General features: G+C 46.2%; 1 long non-coding RNA gene across 1 annotated transcript; it reads right to left on the bottom strand.

Moving 5' to 3' along the window:
- Window positions 1-12,712: 12,712 nt before the first annotated feature.
- Window positions 12,713-16,442, bottom strand: LOC116737767. The gene is made up of 3 exons (XR_004342914.1): window positions 16,285-16,442; window positions 15,365-15,436; window positions 12,713-12,875 (listed from the first exon to the last, which is right to left on the bottom strand). It is a non-coding gene; the product is annotated as an uncharacterized LOC116737767 (long non-coding RNA).
- Between the last annotated feature and the right edge of the window lie 3,333 nt (window positions 16,443-19,775).

Genomic DNA, 19,775 nt, shown 5'->3' on the forward strand with positions numbered 1-19,775 from the left:
AAAATCAGAAGATGGCCTCTTGGATTTTGTTTGGTGGTTGGTTCTTGCTGGCAAAACAAGAGAACAAACTGAAAGGTAGAACAGAGCTTAAGGACCGGAACGATCATGGCACTTAGTTTTGGCACATGATGGTTATAACCAGTCCTTACCCCGACCCCCTAGCCTCCTATCTCTTTGTGGTCCCCTCGGGAAGGAAGGGCTGCCCCAGGGTGTTGCACAAGCCTTCTCTAAGTCACAGGGACATCCATGTTGGTTCAGAAGACAGGGTTGCACACTCAGATAGGGTCTGTCTTGCCCAGCGCCCAGCGAATGCCTGAAGGCCTCCTGCTTTGGCTGGAAAAAAAACAGCCCAAATCAGCTTCAACTCCCCTTTACCTACAGACAGCCTCCAACTGTCGGCGACGCAGAATTTCCTCTGCCCTTCAAGTCCCTCTAGCCAGACTAAAAATCAAAGTAACACGAGGCCGATAAACAGGAGATCAAATTAGCTTTTGTACACACGGGGCATCCAGGCAGACTTGGAAATTGCAAAGACAGTCAGGCAAAGTGAGGTGTGTATGTCATTCTGAACTAAGGAAAACGGGGTAGGGAGGAGTCTGGGGCTTAAAGGGAAAAGAAAATGCAATTCAGAGGAAGATGCCTAAGAGTTAGTTAATGTTTGGTAAATAAGTGTTTGCTGGGCCACTCAGAAACGATGGCACGTAGAGGACTTTGATCAAACAGGTCTTGCCGGGTCCCTCTTGTCCACCGTGCACCATGCCTCCCCATTCATATCATTATGCAGCTCTCTGCTTTCCTGGAGCTTTTAGGCTGAATTCTCTTAGGCAGTTGTGGGGGAGGTAAAAAGCTTCTCCTGAATCTGCTAGGGTTTTTTACTGCATTCTTTTAAATGTTTATTTACCTTTGAGAGAGAGAGAGAGAGAGAGAGAGAGAGAGAGAGAGAGAACACAAGTGGGGGAGGGAGCAGAGAGAGAGAGAGAGGGAGACACAGAATCTGAAGCAGGCTCCAGGCTCCAAGCTGTCAGCACAGAGCCCAAGGCGGGGCTCAAACTCACAAACCACGAGATTGTAAGGGTTAAACTGTAGTGTAGGGCTAACCTGTAGCTTGAGAGATAACAGCTTTGTTTCGACACTGAAGGTTAAGAGATAACAGCCTTCCTTTACTCTTGTAAATTACACTTTATACTCTTGTAAATTAGGCTTCACCAGCTAAGGAAACAAAAGTTCAAAGCATCAGAGGCAGGGTCAAGGAGATCCACTGGTTGCAACTTAAGGGCAGAAAGTCTAAAATAATCACCCCATCCGGGAACTGTTTCTAACTCATCTGGGAACTATTTCTTTGTTCTGTTCCCAGGTGATGATAAAACGATGTGATCGGCTATAAAAACTCTGTACCCCGGCTGTTCGAGGCCGCACTCTGATCAAAAGTGTTGGTCCCGATCGGTCGGCCTTGACTCTCATTGCAATAAACTTCGTTGTGACTGTCACTGGTGCCCCTAGCATTCTGTTTCAGGAGTCGTGTGGATGCAACAAGATCATGACCTGAGCCGAAGTTGGACACTTAACCAACTGAGCCACCCAGGAGCCCCAACTGCTTTTTAACTCAAGGTAATCTCCGTGCCAAAGTGGCCCATCTTGGGGAGGCCTGCCCTCGGCCCTGCCCTCGGCCCCGCCCTCGGCCCCTATACAGCAAAGCAAGTACATCAAGGTTGTTTCTTCCCTAAGCCACAGAAGGGCTAGTACTGGGTTGTCCCCAGGCTCCTTCTTGTTTGCCGAAGAGGTGTGGCCAGGGTGCACCTTGACCACCTCTTCTCAAACCCTGGGGCCACCAGGGGCCACAGCTGGACCTCATCATGGGGAGTCTCCAGTGGGCTGGAAATGGAGAGCTGAGGAATTTGACCATACTCCCCGGTTCTTAATAGATTTCAGACCCTTCTGTGGTATACAGTTAGCGCATTCATCTGACTATGCTCTGTTGAATCTCGGTATCAACCTCCGTAACAACTCCAAGAACCGCGGTATAATAAAGCCCAAAGCAATCACGCAAGTTAAATTCTCATGATCTTTATGGGTTAGGCCTACAGTGGCAAAATAACCTGCCTGTAACAAGAGAAATAAATCTTTTTTTTTTTTAATTTATTTATTTTCAGAGAGAGAAGGGGGGGGGGAGGTGGCACAGAGAGAGAGGAAGAGAGAGAGAGATTCCCAAGCAGGCTCTGCACTGTCGGCACAGAGCCTGACATGGGGCTTGAACTCACAAACTGTGAGACCCCAGCCCGGGGCAGAAATCAAGAGCCAGATGCTCAACCGACTAAGCCACCCAGGTGTCCCATGAAATCAGTCTTTTAAAGTAAGGAATGTTCTCCCTTGCCCTGGAGATGGAAGATGGGTTCCCAGTTTGGCTTCCCCAGAGACCCTAGGCCGACTGTTGTTTTGGTGACTGCTGGCTTTCTGGAAGTTAGATAGCCCGTCCAGGCCCAGTCAAAATGGGAGCCGAAACAGCAGCTCAGTAAAGCTAATGGCCAGGGCAGTCAGGCTTCTGGACGGGGAGGAGCCAAGCAGTGTGCAGGGCTGGGATGGGGGGTGGGGGGGCCTCTTTGATTTACTAGTGAGGTGCAGACCTTCAGAGATGGAAGGAACCTTAGAAAATCATCCTCTCCACACTCCTCCTTCCCAACATTTATGAATAAGAAAACTCAGACCCAGAGAACACAAGTGTCTGATGTCAGATAAATAAAAAAGATGTACGGATGGCAACATGGGGGAGCCTCAGCATCCTGACCCCCCAGAGAGCAGAGTGAGTGGAAAATAGGGGCACCTGGGTGGCTCAGTCAGTTGAGCGTCCGACTTCGGCTCAGGTCACGATCTCGCGGTCCGTGAGTTCGAGCCCCGTGTCGGGCTCTGTGCTGACAGCTCAGAGCCTGGAGCCTGCTTCCGATTCTGTGTCTCCCTCTCTCTCTCTGACCCTCCCCAGCTTGAGCTCTGTCTCTCTCTCTCTCAAAACTAAATAAACATTTAAAAAAAAAAAAAAAAAAAGGAAAAGGAGTCAAAGCATTGACCACAGTCTGTGTGCCTGTGGGCATGTATGGGACTAGAAGCGCTGGTTCTGATCAAAGCAGGGCTTAAAAATCACCCAAACCCAGCAACTCCCAGGGAGCTGCCAGTCAGCCCAGAGGTGGACACAGACTTGCCAAGGGACAAGGAGAACAAAAATGGGCATCTGGGCTGTGGAGAGTGAGTCTGGGATGCAGTGGGAGCCCATGTGTCATGAAGGGAAGGAAACATTCTCCCACTACCCTCAAGGTCTCCTGGCTGGACCAAGAATTAAATTTGCATGAGACAGATTAGTGTGGGGGGGGAGGGGCAGGGGAATCAAGGTTTTATCATGTGCACAGGGAGACCCAGTGCACAGTCTGGGTCTAGTGAAACTGAGATCTAAAGAAATGACCAAGGCAGGAAGTTTTTATACTTTTTTTTTTTTTTTTAGACAGAGACAGTAAATCTGTGAGGAATTGACAGGACAAAGAAAACTTAATTTGGGAGCCTCGATTAGTGAGAAATTCTAAGCAGAATTTGGGCTGGGGGAGGAAATGAGTAAAAAATAACAAGGGTTGTTTATACAGAGTTTCTCGCTCTAAAGTTCCCACCTCTGGTGATAAGGGTATCTCTGACTTCCTGATACAGGGAGGGTGCCTTTCACACAGGAGATTTATTCTGCTTTCAGGGGGAGGGTCCTTCTTGAATAGGCTGTCTCTTAAGTAACTTTTACTTAAAATAACCAATATATCGGGGCGCCTGGGTGGCGCAGTTGGTTAAGCGTCCAACTTCAGCCAGGTCACGATCTCGCGGTCCGTGAGTTCGAGCCCCGCGTCAGGCTCTGGGCTGATGGCTCGGAGCCTGGAGCCTGTTTCCGATTCTGTGTCTCCCTTTCTCTCTGCCCCTCCCCGTTCATGCTCTGTCTCTCTCTGTCCCAAAATAAATAAAAAACGTTGAAAAAAAAAATTAAAAAAAAAAAAATAACCAATATATCAAAGTGGCACTTCTGGGGGCAGACGGCCCTTGGTCCCTATAGTTGTCTACAAAGAGAACCAGGCCTGGTCCCATGGGCAAGCACTGCCAGGCACCACACAGACAGGGAAGAAGGGGTTTCCCAAGGAGAGAGGAAGCATGGGAGAAATGGGGTTCCTGCAAGAAGCCAGAGCTGCCAGAAGTTCCAGAACCTTCCTTCATCAGCTCAAGCAGAGAGTGGTAAAGAGGACCACGAGGGGGCCTGGGCAGCACAAATAGGACATTCAAAGCAATCCAGAAAATGTACGGCCCTAAACTGGCTGATGCATCTCTGCATGTGGGCTTGGATGAGGCTCAAAGTCTGTACACTATTGTTAATACTCCTATCAATATCAGTGCTAAGGGCTTTACGTATCTTATGCGAGCTAATCTTCACAGCCACCTCCAGGGAGAGGTGCTATTCCTATTCCTATTTCGTAGATGAGGAAATTAAACTAATAAATTTAAGCCAATTGGGCTTGAATCACCTGCCTCCAGCCGCTATGCTGGCTTCTGAACGAGCCGGGATTTGAACCTAGCAGGCTGACTCCGGAGCCTGTGATGCTAACTGAACACGTCTACAATCTCTTTGAGAATGTGCGTTTTGTTAGCTCTCCCCCAGCAATCTTACAATCAGTTCCATTCATTCATTCATTCATTTATGAGAAAGAGAGCATGAGCGAGGTAGGGGCAGAGAGGGAGAGAGAGAATGCCAAGCAGGTTCTGCACTCTCAGCATAGAGCCCGGTGCAGGGCAAACCCACGAACTGTGAGATCATGACCTGAGCCAAAATCAGCCACCCAAGCACCCCTATTTTTTTTTTTAATAAGAAGTAAAGACTACTGACCTACATTCCCTGAACAAAGGAAGGAAAAAAAAAATTTTTTTTTCTTTCCAAAGCCAAAACTTGCCCCTTCCTCCAAGGATTCTTTGTGGCCATCCGAGGACAATGATTTGGTTTCTCTATAAATAATAAACTCACTGCCTGGGGAAGTCCTCTCCCTGGGGGAAGATGCTAGGTTTCAGGAGCCACTGAAGCTTTCGTCTTAATTCCACTCCCCCTGGGGACCCTCCTTTGCTCAAACGGTTTCAATTTCCACCTCATTGTTGCAAACCAGATGGTTGCAGAATGCTCTGTATTTCTGTAAGCTGACTGGGCAGAGGGAGCCTAACATCTGTGCATTTGGCTTTCCTGGAATTGAGGGGGCAGCCTTCCTCCAAAGCAGGATGCAGACTCAGCGACTAAATAAAACAAGAGTGCTCAAAAGAAGACATCGGATCTATTACCTCTGTGAGAGTAAAATAAAGACTGTCTTGTGTTTTAGTAGGAAGGAAACAAGCTTATTAAACAGGGGACTTGAGTGTTTTTGTTATGGGAGGAATCCAGATAGAGTCAGAAGTGTCAGGTGGTTAACTGTCTATCCCTCTGGCCTAGCACCTACCAGCTGTGTGACCCTGGTAAGTATTTTGACCTCTCGGAGCCTTAGTGTTCTCATCTGTCAAATGGGGATGCAGTATCTGCTCCTACTAATTTACATTTTTGAAACCACTTTTAATGTTTATTTTTGAGGGGGGGGGAGGGGCGGCAGAGGGAGAGGGAGACACAGAATCCTGAGCTGTCAGCACAGAGCCCAATGTGGGGCTTGAACCACAAACCATGAGCCCCTGACCTGAGCCGAAGGCGGACGCTTAACCGATTGAGCTGCCCAGGCACCCCAATTTTGTGAAAAAATTGAAAAAGACATCCTATAAATGCAAGTAGATTTATACACACCAGGTATTTGATGAGCTAAGGCTCCCTCAAAGGAGTTTTGTTAAGCTGTGACACAAGAAACAGGCCAAGGATGACGTTCTGTAGGCAGAGAGGGTTAGGGGTCCCCAGAAAAAGACAAGACATAGCTTTCTTAACATTTTAGGCCCCCAGGCATTTTGTGATCCATGCTTGACTACTTGCTGGAACACATTTCCTCCAGACCTTCCTGGGATATGTTAAAATTTCAGAAAAACAGACCTCAGTAATTAATGATTTTAAGGGAATAGAAAAATGTAAAAACAAACAGCCACTGCCGATGCAGTTTGAAGCCGGGTGCGGGAGCCAATGGCCAAGAATGAATTCTTGAGCCGTTTTTTGGTGCAAAAAGGCGTTTTTATTATAGCACAGGGACAGGACCTATATGAGCAGAAAGGGCTGCATTGTTAAGTGAGAGGACTGGCTGATTATGTAAAATTTTCTATACTGTGGAGGGGAGGGTGATGTTAGGGCTCCAGGAAATTGAGTCTGTAGGTTTCTGAAGGTCTGGTTATTGCTAAGATGGCTTTTTTTCTTGTAAATCATTAAAACAGTGGCAAACTGGGGGCGCCTGGGTGGCTCAGTCGCTTAAGTGTCTGACTTCGGCTCAGGTCAGGTCATGATCTCCCAGTTTGTGGGTTCAAGCCCCGCATCGGGCTCTGTGCTGACAGCTCAGAGCCTGGAGCCTGCTTCGGATTCTGTGTCTCCCTCCCCAGCCCTCCCCCCCCCCCCCCCCCCCCCATTCACACACTGTCTCTCTCTCTCTCAAAAAAAAATAAAAATAAAAAGACAGTTGCAAACTGATGGAGATTCATGTCCTGGGTGACTGTGATCTCTATCAGCTGACCATTTGTTTGTCCCCTGCCTTTGTTTTGGGGCATCCGGGAGTGCCTGAGGAATGTCACACAAATCCCACTCGGTTGGGGAGGGGGCAGGGGGATTCCTGGGTTGCTGGGTGTTAGTTTGCGCTTTGCCCTCAGCTGGCTTTTTGCTCCCTCATCAACTACCAGGTCAGGACATACCTAACTAGTATCAGAGACAGTAAGTCGGTGGTAAGACCGGCCCCCAGTGCTGTTTCAAAAGACTGCCCTGAAGCACATTCTTGAGTCATTTTTGCAGGATTTAAATGCCCCCTGAGCACTCAACCACCAGACTGACTGGAGCCAGAGAACTGGTGTCCCTGGCCCTTGCTGGCCCCACGACTTCAGTCTACCAGGACCTGGACTCTGTCAACTCAGGGCGATTTTTGCCCCAGTTCTAGATTGCCACCATCTATTCATGCCTCGCCATGAATATCCACACACCCTTAGCTTAAGACTCCCCGATTTTGTTGTTCCAGGAGACGCTGCTTTGGGAAATCGCCCCAGCGCTCTCCTTACTTGGTGCAAGTAAAACACTTCCTTCTCCTTCTCTTTGGCTTGATTGGGTCTTTTGGCTCCACTCCCACCAAGAGGCGAACCCTGTTTCGGGTGACAAAAGCTGGCAACCTAGGTGGGACCTCTCACCTAATCCCCCTGAGCTGTGCTAGCTCCAAACAGGTGATGCAGTGGGCAACGAGAGCCGGTCACCCGGCCACCTGGTCTATGTCGCTGGGGTTCCCGGAGGAAGGGCACTAAGAGAATCCGTCCCGATTGGCACTCGATGTACCAGTCCGTGCAATGGGTTCAGCGGCCACTCTGGACACTGTGATCAGAGTCCTTCAGAGCAGTGACAGGCAATTACCCCACAAATCCCACAAATCGGCTCTCTGGCTCCGCCCCTATCTCCAGCGGGGAGAAAAGGAAGGGCTTGAGGTCTGGACAGAGATCTGGTCTGTTCTGGAGGGGGAGTCTGAGGGATCCCAACACTCCTTTGTACCCTCGAGTCCTGGAGGCTGACTGGGGGATACCTGATCCTGAAGGCCTCAGTGAGATAAATCTCAGATTCTGGAGATGGAGAGGCCCCCATCTGGTAGACCCGAACAACGGAGTGTGCACTTTTAAATTCTCAGTTTTAAGAGATTTACTTACCAACTCTCTAGAGAAGGAAATTTTCAGTGGGCTAAGAGCAGGCGAATCTGTGGCTCCACCAACCTTTATGAGAGACCCCTTGGCAGGTGGAGACAAGCCCTTAACAGAGATCCAAGTTCAGGGGAAAGATTTAAAAAAAAAAAAAAAAAAAGAAAGGGGGCGCCTGGGTGGCTCTGTCGGTTGGGCGTCCGACTTCGGCTCAGGTCATGATCTCGCGGTCCGTGAGTTTGAGCCCCGCGTCGGGCTCTGTGCTGACAGCTCAGAGCCTGGAGCCTGTTTCAGATTCTGTGTCTCCCTCTCTCTCTCTCTGACCTTCCCCCATTCATGCTCTGTCTCTCTCTGTCTCAAAAATGAATAAATGTAAAAAAAATTTTTTTTTTTTTTTAAGTAAAAAACAAAAAAAGGAAAAAGGTCCCCTTGGTAAATGCTCTGGGGGACCGAGTGCTCTGTAGGGTTGAGCCTAGAAAACCTGGTAGAAGGCGGATGTCACTGGAAGCTTGCAGCCCATTCAGGTTACTGGGATAAGAAAATTTTTAGGATTCTATTAACTACGATTTTAATGCTCAAATGGCCTAAGTGAGGATCCTTTGGAACAACTACTAAGCCTATTTGGACACCCAACTCCGGAAAATGGCTGTTAACTAAACAATCCGAGTGGGATGCGTATTCTGCTTGGCGTTTAGAAGCTTCTAAAAAAACACTGACAGGGTACCATCCGTGTAAGAAACTAATAAGAAACTTTCTGAAATAGTGACAACATTGAGCCCCCAAAATATCAACTCCTGAAGAAACAAACACTTCTTACTGCTCTGCCTTTATCTTGCCCTTTAAGTGAGACACCAGGGAATGGGGCATTAAAATCAAAATCCTTCTCCCTCAACATGATAAGGCAATGATTATCTGTGGCCAGAAATTCGCCAGATTTGAAGGTGATATTCAGAGACCGATAGGAATTTTTCTTAACACCTTATTCCCTAAGTCCAAATCAGAACTATGCACTCAGAGGGCAAGAAGTGAATTAAAGAAAATGCAATGAGATGGGTAGGTCAATTTCAATGTCACTGAAACTGCAACCCAGCTCCTCGAAGGAGTGAAAAGCCTCTGTCCTTATATCCTACATCTTTGCAAAAACTAGAAATATGGCCCCATTAATAATTCAAAGTCCTTCAACCTCTCTGGGAACTTTTACCCAGATCATTCCCCGTTCCCAAAACTGAAGGAAAAAAGGTGGAGGTGGGGGGTAAGGGGAGAGGCTTTTTGAAAATATAAATAGCTAGGGGCACCTGGGTGGCTCAGGTGGTTAAGTGCTTGACTCTTGATTTCGGCTCAGGTCACAACCTCGCAGTTCGTGAGTTCAAGCCCCGCCTGGGGCTCCACACTGAATTGGAGCCCTTGGAATTCTCTCTCTCCCTCTCTCTCTCTGCACTCTCCTGCCCTCTCTCTCTCTCTCTCTCTCTCTATCTCAAAATAAATTTAAAAATTGGGGCGCCTGGGTGGCTCAGTCGGTTGAGCGTCTGACTTTGGCTCAGGTCATTATCTCCCGGTTTGTGAGTTCGAGCCCTGCATCGGGCTCTGTGCTGACAGCTCGGAGCCTGGAGCCTGCTTCGGATTCTGTGTCTCCCTCTCTCTCTGCCCCTCCCCCACTCATGCTCTGTCTCTCTCTATCTCAATAATATAATAGGGGTGCCTGGGTGGCTCAGCCGGTTGGGCGTCCGACTTCGGCTCAGGTCATGATCAGGGCAGTCTGTGAGTTCGAGCCCCGCATCGGGCTCTGTGCTCAGAGCCTGCAGCCTGTTTCGGATTCTGTGTCTCCCTCTCTCTCTGACCCTCCCCCGTTCATGCTCTGTCTCTCTCTGTCTCAAAAATAAATAAACGTTAAAAAAAAAATTAAAAAAAAAAAAATAATATAATAAATAAATGTTTTAAACAATTTTAAATAAATACATAATAAATAAATACAGAAATAAATAAACCTTATAATATAATATAATATAATATAATATAATATAATATAATATAAATGGCTAGAGGGGTGCCTGGCTGGCTCAGTCAGAAAAACCTGCAACTCTTGATCTTGGGGTTGTGAGATCAAGTCCCATGTTGGTGTAGAGATTACTTTAAAAAAAAAAAAAAAGCTTTATAAATGGCCATATAAAAGCCCTATAAATGGCTAGAAAAGCACGCTTGTTCAAAACCTAGCCCACAGTTTCCATAAGTTACTTGTCAAGGTTACTATAAGGTTTTTGTTTCTGTCTGTGTAAATGTGGTATTTTTCTCCCTCCAGATGGTATGGCTAAAAATTGTCAAACAGTTCTGTAATTAGTTGGTTTGAAGACAAATGCTTACGAGAATTGAGTATTCTAAAACTCAGAGAGATGGAAACTAATCCAAATGTTTTTCAGGCTCACATGATCTGGGATAATCTCTGGTAAATTAAAGTTTACGTTTGTTGGCTTAATTCAAATAGGTATGTCTTTTGGAGTTCCCAACATCGAACATAATCATTCCACCCAAATTTATTAGTTAAATTCATGTTGTTGGGGCGCCTGGGTGGCGCAGTCGGTTAAGCGTCCGACTTCAACCAGGTCACGATCTCGCGGTCCGTGAGTTCGAGCCCCGCATCAGGCTCTGGGCTGATGGCTCAGAGCCTGGAGCCTGTTTCCGATTCTGTGTCTCCCTCTCTCTCTGCTCCTCCCCCGTTCATGCTCTGTCTCTCTCTGTCCCAAAAATAAATAAACGTTGAAAAAAAAAAAATTTTAAATAAAAAAATTCATGTTGTATCTGTTGCAATTTGTCACCAAAAATGACTTAAACTGATGGTAGATTTTGTCTGTTTCATGAAGTTTTCATGGGTAATTGTTAAAAACAGGTTAAATAAATGAAAAGTTTAGGTAAATTTTTTAACTTCCCAAATCTTCTTAGTAACTTACCTTAAAGGGCTTAAGTAAATAATGAGTTAAGCTGAATTCATTGCAGATCTAGATCCTTTCCAAATACTGTAACATTAATTACTAAATTAGATGTATCAGGATGCCTGGGTGGCTCAGTTGGTTAAGCTTCAGACTCTTGATTTCGGCTCAGGTCGTGATCTCGTGGTCGGGGGATCGAGTCCCGAGTCTGGCTTCCCAGTGGATGTAGAGCCCAAGATTCTGCGCCCCCCCCCACCTCTCTGCCCCTCTCCTGCTGGAGCACATGCTCTCTCTCTCAAAAATATAAATAAATAAACATAGATTCATCTCCTTTTGTCTTCCTATTGCAGAGAAACTAAAGATACCTATCAGTAAACATGGTTTGTGCCATGCCAAGGAATTTACTTTAAAAAGGCATGTTTCTAAAAATTATTAAAGGTGTTTATAAATTTGCCGATCCTAAGAATTCTGGTGTAACAGCTCACAATTGCTTACTACTTAGTTTTTACCAGAAATTAAGGTTTCTAGGCATTAAGAATGCTAATAAATGTAATCAAGACTACCGAAAATAATAATAAGGAAAACAGCTCAGTATGCAAGGAAAGTTAGATCTATGTTTTTGGTAAGAAAGATATGAGAAATAGGAATACATTTTTGTGGAGGGAAAAGAAAATAATTTTGTCCTAAAATGAGACTGGTTGCCTTTTTTTTTTTTTTTTTTTTTTTTGGTTGTTGTTGTTTTGAGACTGGTTGTTTAACAAGTGAAAATTTAGGACAAAATCTGAATGGCAAAGAACGCTGTAGAAAGTGTGTGCAAAAGGAATGTTTGGAAAGGAATTTTGTAAATGGTCAGAACTGACTAAGATGGGAATAAATAAATGAGTTTTAATTTCAAAAGTACAACACTATAAGATTAGAATTTGGTTTTTCCTTCTGTTAAAATGACAAAGTTTTCTTAGATTATTGGTCTATTCTGGATTAAAAAATTGTAGGATGCCTGGGCGGCTCAGTCGGTTGGGTGTCTGACTCCTGATTTTGGCTCAGGTCATGATCCCAGGGTTGTGGGATCAAGCCCCACGTTGGGCTCCTCACTGAGTGTGGAGCCTGCTTAAGATTCTCTCTCTCTCCCTCCCTCCCTCTCTCTCTCTCTCTCCCTCTCCCCCTCTTCCCCACTCACATTCTCCCTCTCTTTCTCTCTCAAAAAATTTTTTTAAATTTAAAACAAAATTTTTATTTATTTTTTTTTTTTTTTTTGAGAAAGAGAGAGCGTGAGTGGGGGAGGGGCAGAGGGAGAGAGGGAGACACAGAATCCGAAGCAGGCTCCAGGCTCCAACCTGTCAGCGCAGAGCCCAATGCTGGGCTCGAACTCACAAGCTATGAGATCATGACCTGAGCAGAAGTCAGACACTTAACCGAATGAGCCACCCAGGCGCCCCTCAAAAAAAAATTTTTTTTTAATTATAAACAAAGACTTTTTTTTCTTTATCTGCCCAGGATAAACAAAGTTTCTATGTTTTGTCTTTATCAGGTCTTTGATTATTTAAGAAAACCAAATCTTCTCAATATTAAAAGAGCTGAGTTTTTGCTAACATAACCTTCTGGAGAATCCTCATGCTTCTCGCTCTGTAGGCCACACAGAAAGATCACTAGTCTGAGACCTCATAATGGAAGCTGCACAAAAATGTATGTACTGTGTTTAAAATGATGTGCAAACTGGGGTGGCTCAGTCGGTTAAGCATCCGACTTTGGCTCAGGTCACGATCTGAGGGTTCATGAGTTGGAGCCCTGCCTCGGGCTCTGTGCTGACAGCTCAGAGCCTGGAGCCTGCTTCAGATTCTGTGTCTCCCTCTCTCTCTGCCCCTCCCTAGCTCACCCTCTCTCTCTCTCTCACTCTCACTCTCTTGCTCTCTCTCTGTCAAAAACAAATAAACTTAAAAAAAAAAAAATGTGCAAACGAACTCCCCCTGTCCCACCTCTAGCCAAAGCTACACAAAGGGGAACTTTACCTGGGAAAGACTGGCAGGTAGATTTTACAATGATGCCCATCCTGGCGGAGGATATGAATAACTCCTGGCTTCACAGATCCTTTTACCGGGCGGATGGAAGCTTTTCCTCGCAGAACTGAAAAAAGCAAAGGAGGGAGTCAAGGGGTCACTTGAGCAGGTGATTCCTAGGTTTGGTCTTCCCTGAACAATGCAAAGTGATAATGGACCAGCATTTGTTTTTAAAATAACCGCTGGGAGGGGCGCCTGGGTGGCTCAGTCGGTTGAGCGTCCGACTTCAGCTCAGGTCACGATCTCGCGGTCCGTGAGTTCGAGCCCCGCGTCCGGCTCTGGGCTGATGACTCAGAGCCTGGAGCCTGCTTCCGATTCTGTGTCTCCCTCTCTCTCTGCCCCTCCCCCGTTCATGCTCTGTCTCTCTCTGTCTCAAAAATAAATAAATGTTAAAAAAAAATTTTATTAAAATAAAATAAAATAAAATAATAAAATACAATACAATACAATACAATACAATACAATACAATACAATACAATACAATACAATACAATAAAATAACCGCTGGGTAACAGGTCCAGGCTCTAGGGATACAATGGAAGCTACATGCTGCCCGGAGGCCACGATCATCCTGGAAAGGTTGGAAGATGTAACAGAACTTTAAAGAAAAGTTTAGCTAAAGCTTTCAAAGAACTCAGGAGAACTGGTCAAGGCTGCTCCCCAAAGCTTTAACTGGAGTTAGGGCAGCCTCAAAGGGAAGGCCTGCACCACGCACATCTGGAGATGCGGATGGCCTTTTCCAAGCAGCTGAGGGAACCTTCATTTGCCCAAATACTGAGACTAAACAAGCAATAAACCACATAATTCAACCAGGGACTGCTGTGGCCGCCCTCAACAATTATGCAAATAGGAGCCTCCCTTTATCAAAGGAAATTAAACTCCATCCTTAATGAGGCAAGCGACTGGGTGTACTTGAACACCTGGCAATGAGGGTCAGCTCGGGATCAGCTCAGCCCTGTCTGGACAGGACCCCACTTGGTGCTGTTAACCACCTACTCTTCTCTTGAGCTACAAGATGTGGCTCCCTGGATTCAACAGTCTCAGGAAGCCCGCAGAGCCAAGTCAAGATGTTCCTGAAGCTTATCCGTGTGAGCTGCTGACGGACCTAAAGTTCCTGTTCAAGAGGCAGTAATTGTCAGACAAACACATCTTTGCTCAGATGCTCGGTTGTGCACTGCGAAACTGCGTTAAGTATTGAGGATAATCTTTTTGTGGCCAACAGTAACAGCTGTAATCCTAACCTTCTTCTGTCGCTCGGGGACCAATGTATTCAGTCGATACGTTAACCTGCTAGTAAAATTTGCCTCTTCTGGGATGCAACAGTCCCATATAAATCACACGATCCGGCAGGGATATGAAAAACTGCAGCCCAAACCGTCTAACCCCAAAATTTACACTTGTGGGAGCAAGGGATCTTCACTGCTCTAACCCCTGACAGCAGGAAGTAGCTACAGAAGACTGACCTCCACCTTTTAAGAATGAAGAGGAGAATATCTCAAGGGGGCACTTTGTAGGCAGATAGGGTTAGGGGGTCGTTGGAAAAAGGAAGACGAGACATAGCCTTCTTAACATAAGAGACGAACGAAAGGGGCGCCTGGGGGGCTCAGTCAAGCGTCCAACTTCGGCTCAGGTCCTGATCTCGTGGTCTGTGAGTTCGAGCCCCGTGTCGGGCTCTGTGCTGACCACTCGGAGCCTGGAGCCTGCTTCCGATGCTGTGTCTCCCTCTCTCTCTGCCCCTCCCCTGCTCATGCTCTGTCTCTGTCTCTCAATAATAAATAAACATTTTAAAAAAAGAGAGAGAGAGAGAGATGAACGAACATCACTTCCACCAACCTCTCAAGAATGCATTTCCCCTACCGCTCTGGACTCGTGTATGTGGCTTCTAGATCTCTATCAGGTTTAAAACCCTACCCTGCCTGGTTCCCAACCTGACATTCACACTGACCTGTTGGCTTTGTTACCCTCGCTTGAGAACAGGGGCATCTGTAAGCTTCATCTCGGAAATATGGTGTGCGTCCGTCTTAGCGATCTGGGGAAAGTGTGTTCATTCTGTCCCCATAGGCTAGAAACATACCTGTGGGGTAGAACCACGGACCTGGGTAAGGTCACGTGGGGTTGAGGCATACAGAGCATGCCCTCTAGGGTTACAGGAGAGCAATGACAATTATAAACCTGAGTCATGGGGACTTTAGGTTCTGTACCACTATTCACTCTGCGAAAGGGAACGTGTGTTTTGGCTTCAGAAACCAGCATATGAAGAGGGACAGGCAGGCAGGACAGTAGTATTTTAAGTCATCTACCCACCATGACGTGTTTGCTTCTGGCAAATCGTTCTGTTTGCTTTCCTAAGATTCTGCCGAGCAATTCCTTCGAAACCAGTTTCTCATTGCGTAATGGCATGAGGAAAGGGTCGCGGTGCATTATGTTTCTAAAGGAAGATTATAAGAGGGACGGTACGCCAGGAGCCTAATTATATCAAAAAGAAGAGCTTCAAGGGCATGAGCACGGACACAGGTGGAAGAGGGCTGCACGTGGAAATTATTGCAAGTGGTTACCTTTTCACGCCTTCTCGTATCTCCCAACGTTCAAAATATCAACCGATCATTTACATGAGCGGAGGACGGCACCTGTCAAAAACAAATCCGTGTGTTGACACGCCCCCTCCGGCAGTTCAGTGACGGTGTGTTCACGAGTGGTGCCGCCCGGGGTTCCGACGTCAGAAGACTTGGGTTTTTATGCCAGCTCAGCCCCGTTTATTAGCCACTTACAGATAACATTTGCTTTATCGGCCCCAGGGTTTTTCCACTTATAAAACTAGGAGTAGTTGGCTTTGTATAACTCACGGGGTGAGTGTAAGCTTCCAGATTTTAGAACAAGGTAAAGTATCAGAAACCTAGATAAACGAATGGGCAACATGCAGGTGACAGACGCCACGTTCTCCGGGTGGCCCCCGCGGATGTTACTTTTCAGCCTGCCTTCCCTGCTCCTCTGGTAACCTGGCTGTTAAACTGAGAGGTTCTCTGAGGCCTTAACCCGAGACCTCCTCCTCTTCCCCACCTCTCTCTCTCTCTCTCCCTACGTGATTCACTCATTCCTAAGACTTCAGTTTCCGCTGGTGCAAATGACTCACAGGTTGATGTCTCCAGCCCAGACCTGAAATGTGAGATTCCATATGACATAGGAGAACCTGGCTTTCTCACGGGCGCCTCGAACCTAATGCATCCAAAATTAAACTTTCCGGATCCCACCACAACAAAGCTGGCCCTCTTCACGGTTCTTTTCTGTGAGATGGCCACCAGCTCCCGGCCAGATGTGCAAACAGAAACGTGGGGTGGGGAGGGAATCCCTAACTCTTCCCTTTCCCTCATCCCCCATACCCATTCCATTACCATTTTACATCCCAGATATCTCCAGAACCTTTACCCTTCATGTTTTCCCTGCCATGACTGTAGTCCAAACCACCGCTGTCTCTTACCTGCATTATGGCCACAGCTCCAAACTAGGATTCCTACATCTGTTAGTTCTTCCCTCCAGTCCACTCTCCATATTGCATCCAGGGAAAGGTTTCTTAAAAATCACCGTCACTGATGGGGTGCCTGGGTGGCTCAGTTGGTTCAGCGTCCCTCTCTTGATTTCAGCTGGGGTCGTGGTCTCAGTGTCATGGGATCAAGGCCCACATCAGCCTCCGTGTTGAGCATGGAGCCTGCCGAAGGCTCTCTTTCTTTCTCCCTCTGCTCCTCTCCCCGGCTCATACACACTCTCTCTCTCTCTAAAATAAAATGACATAAATTTTAAAAATAAATAAAATCTTTAAAATAAGATAAAATGAGCCTCTTGTAGGCATCATATAAGTATTATTTTTTAATCCAGTTTAATGACCTCTGCCTTTGGCAATGCGGGAGAAGGAGTGGAGTGCGAATGGGGGGGGGGGGAGGAAGAAAGCTAGTGGATTTCATTAATGGGATAAGTATAATAAGCATAAAATATGTGTAAGGACTTGCCTTCATCTTCCAGAAACTCTGGATGCCTGCCAGGAACCCAGTGGTTCCAAACGTGTGGTCTGGACTCCTGGGGCCCAGGGAGACCCTTTCAGGGAGTGTGTGAGGTCAAAATTATTTTCATGTTATTACTAGGATATTATTCACATTTTTCACTCTGTTGACATTGGCACTGGTGATGCAGAAGCAATAGTGGGTGAAACTACAGGGGGCTTAAATAAAGGCAATATTACCGAGTTGCACTAGCAGTCACAGGGCTCTCACGCACAAAGAGATCTAAAAATAAATAAATAGGGGCGCCTGGGTGGCTCAGTCGGTTAAGCACCCAACTTGGGCTCACGTCATGATCTCGTGGTTCGTGAGTTCGAGCCCCACATCGGGCTCTGTGATACCAGCTCAGAGCCAGGAAACTGCTTCTAATTCTGTGTCTCCCTCTCTCTCTCTCTGCCCCTCCCCCACTCACACTCTGTCTCTTTCTCTCTCTCTCTAATATGAGTAAACATTAAAAACTGTTTTAAGGGGCGCCTGGGTGGCTTGGTCGGTTAAGCGTCCGACTTCGGCTCAGGTCATGATCTCACGGTCCGTGAGTTCAAGCCCCGCGTCGGGCTCTGTGCTGACAGCTCAGAGCCTGGAGCCTGCTTCGGATTCTGTGTCTCCCTCTCTCTCTGCTCCTCCCCTGTTCATGCTCTGTCTCTCTCTGTCTCAAAAATAAATAAACGTTAAAAAAAAAATTAAAAACTGTTTTAAGTTTATTTATTTATTTTGAGAGAGAGAGAGAGAGAGAACAGGGGAGGGCAGAGAGAGAGAGAGAGAGAGAGAGAGAGAGAGAGAGAGAGAGAATCCCAAGCAGGCTTCCATGCTGTCAGTGCAGAGCCTGACTTGGGGCTTGATCCCACGAACTGTGAGATCATGACCTGAGTGGATGGAGATCAAGAGTCAGATGCTTAACCGACTGAGTCACCCAGGTGTACTTTGTATAGTACCTCTTAATTGAGATTTGTCTCATGCTCTTCTCCTGATTACACTGGGGTTATGGGGAGGTTTTGGAGGAAGACTTTAGAGGTAAAGTGCCATTCTCACTGCATCCTCTCAAGAGCATGAACAATCAACAGCACGCATCACTGTTGTTGTCACTCTTGACTACCTGGCTGGGATGCTGTTTGTCAGTTTTCACCACAACACCACTTATTGAACGGTCTCCTTTTTAACTGAAATGTTTAGTCCGTTTACACTTATTGTGATTATTGATATGGTTGTCTAACTCTATCTTCTTGGTATTTGTTTTCCCTCTTCCCTTCTACTTTTTCTTCCTTTGTTTCTACTTTTCTGCCTTTCTTTGAGTTATCTCAATATTTTCAGTGCTCAATCTTATTTCCTCTATTGGCATCTTAGTCGCAATTCTTGTTATTATATTTTGAGTGATTTTTCTAACACTAACAATATGTGTCCTTATTAATAGATCAGGGGGCACCTGGGTGGCTCAGTCGGTTAAGCATCCGACTTCAGCTCAGGTCATGATCTCACGGTCCGTGAGTTCGAGCCCCGCGTCGGGCTCTGGGCTGACGGCTCAGAGCTTGGAGCCTGCTTCCGATTCTGTGTCTCCCTCTCTCTCTGCCCCTCCCCCGTTCATGCTCTGTCTCTCTCTGTCTCAAAAATAAATAAACGTTAAAAAAAAAATTATTAATAGATCAGGTTTGGGTGCCTGGGTGGCTCAGTCAGGTGAGCGTCCGACCTCAGCTCAGGTCATGATCTCACGTTTCGCGAGTTTGAGCCCCACGTCAGGCTCTGTGCTGACAGCTCCGAGCCTGGAGCCTGCTTTGGATTCTGTGTCTCTCTCTCTCTGTGCCCCTCCCACGCTCGCACACACGCACATGCACACTCTCTCTTTCAAAAATAAATAAACATTAAGAAAATATTTTAGGGGCGCCTGGGTGGCGCAGTCGGTTAAGCGTCCGACTTCAGCCAGGTCACGATCTCGCGGTCCGGGAGTTCGAGCCCCGCGTCAGGCTCTGGGCTGATGGCTCAGAGCCTGGAGCCTGTTTCTGATTCTGTGTCTCCCTCTCTCTCTGCCCCTCCCCCGTTCATGCTCTGTCTCTCTCTGTCCCAAAAATGAATAAACGTTGAAAAAAAAATTTTTTTTAATAAATAAATAAATAAATAAATAAAAATAAAAAATAAAAAAAAGAAAATATTTTAAAGAGAGAAAACATAGTCTTTTGTATTTACCTACTTTTTTATCGTTTCTGGCGCTCTTCATTTTTTCCTGCCGTTCTGAGTTTCTACTTCATTATCATATCTCTCAAACCTGAAGGACATTTATTATTTTTCATTGTGCAGTTCGTTTAGCAACAAATTCTCTCAGCTTTTATCTGAAAATGCCTTTATTTTTTTCTCACTTCCACAAACATTTTGTTTTTTAAGTAGGTTCTATACCAAGCATGGGGCCCAAACTCACGACCCTGAGATCAAGAATCACGCGCTCCATTGACCGAACCAGCCAAGCACCCCTCAAAGAATATTTTTTGATAGATACAGAATTCGAGGGTGGCCATTGCTTTTCCGAACTTTAAAAATATTTTGCTGTTTTCCTCTGGCCTCCATAATCTCTGATGAGAAGGGAATGGGTCCTTCTTTTCCTAGTCCCTGAATATGTATTTTCCTCTGGCTACTACAAAGGTCTTTTTATCTTCAGTTTTCAGAGGTTTATGATGTGCTGAAGTTAGATAGACAGGGAGGGAGGGAGACAGAGATCTGTCTTACTGGCTTTACTGAGCTTCTTAGGTCCATAAGTTGGTGTTTTTCAGCAAATTTGGGGAGTTTTCAGTCATTGTTTCTTCAAATGCTTTTTTTCTGCCCACATTTCACTCACTTCTCCCTCCTCCTGGGCCTTGAAGTACATGCATATTAGATTGTTTGACATTGTCCCCCATGTCTCTGAGGCTCTGCTCAATTTTCTTTAATCCCTTTT

The sequence above is a fragment of the Lynx canadensis genome, chromosome E1 (assembly GCF_007474595.2).
Source record: "Lynx canadensis isolate LIC74 chromosome E1, mLynCan4.pri.v2, whole genome shotgun sequence".
Lineage (NCBI taxonomy): Eukaryota > Metazoa > Chordata > Mammalia > Carnivora > Felidae > Lynx > Lynx canadensis.